The sequence below is a fragment of the Symphalangus syndactylus genome, chromosome 19 (assembly GCF_028878055.3).
Source record: "Symphalangus syndactylus isolate Jambi chromosome 19, NHGRI_mSymSyn1-v2.1_pri, whole genome shotgun sequence".
NCBI lineage: Eukaryota > Metazoa > Chordata > Mammalia > Primates > Hylobatidae > Symphalangus > Symphalangus syndactylus.
In genome coordinates this window covers 73007889-73008999 of record NC_072434.2, presented here as the reverse complement: position 1 = coordinate 73008999, position 1111 = coordinate 73007889, and the positions used below count along the sequence as shown (strand labels likewise).

Here is a 1111-nt window from a genome sequence, read left to right as displayed (position 1 = left end):
GTCTACGGCCATACCACCCTGAACGCGCCCGATCTCGTCTGATCTCGGAAGCTAAGCAGGGTCGGGCCTGGTTAGTACTTGGATGGGAGACCGCCTGGGAATACCGGGTGCTGTAGGCCTTTTCCTTGGCTTTTTGCTTTTTCTTTCCTTTTCTTCCAGACGGGGAGTCTCGCTCTGTCGCCAAGGCTGGAGTGCAGTGGCGCCATCTCGGCTCACTGCAAGCTCCGCCTCCCGGGTTCACGCCATTCTCCTGCCTCAGCCTCCCGAGTAGCTGGGACTGCAGGCGCCCGCCACCACGCCCGGCTCATTTTTGGTAGTTTCCGTAGAGACGGGGTTTCACCCCGTTAGCCGGGATGGTCTCCATCTCCTGACCTCGTGATCCACCCGCCTCGGCCTCCCAGAGTGCTGGGAATACTGGCGGGAGCCACCGTGCCCGCCCGGCCTGCTGTAGGCTTGTTTGGCTTCCCCGTGGCCTCCCTTCCCATTACAGTCGCCATGCTTCCCAACCTCCCCTGACTCTGCTCAACCTTCATCGCCCTCCTACACCCCCGCCGCCGCCGGGGACCTCCCGCAGGGGGTCCGCCCCTACTGCACGCCGGGCAGCAGCATCCCACCGCTTGCGCCTCGCCGCCGCCCCGCCAGGAGCCCGGCTCCAGCCTGGGAGGGCAGGGGGCCGGACCCCAAAGGCGCAGACGCGGGTTCCCTGCCCTTCGCGGTGCCTTCCCGCTCCCGGAACGCCCAGGCGATTCGATTCACTCATCGAGCGCCAGCGCCGTCGTCGCAACCTTCCGAACCGGGGGAAGGGGCGGCCAGGGGCAGCGGGTGCCACAGACGCCAGCCGAGACCTCGGCTCCAGAACGCATGGGCTGCTTTCTCCGGGGGAAGGACATTCCTTGGCCAGCCACCAGGACAACCGTCCCTGTGCACCCGGATTCCCAATGCCCCCCACTTCGTGTCAACTCCAGTCCCGAGGACACGCCAGAGCCCCAGGCCTCCGGCCGCGCCCGGTGCCAGGGCTCCCGCCAAACGGGCGGGCGCACTCTGCAAATCTCGGGGCGCCCCCGCAAGGCAGCGAGAGCACGGGGAGCTGCCAAGAAAGGAAGGAGCCTAC

General features: G+C 67.0%; 1 non-coding gene across 1 annotated transcript; it reads left to right on the top strand.

Moving 5' to 3' along the window:
- LOC129459110 (5S ribosomal RNA) lies at positions 1-119 on the top strand. Its single transcript, XR_008649914.1, has one exon. It is a non-coding gene; the product is annotated as a 5S ribosomal RNA (ribosomal RNA).
- Positions 120-1111: the final 992 nt, after the last annotated feature.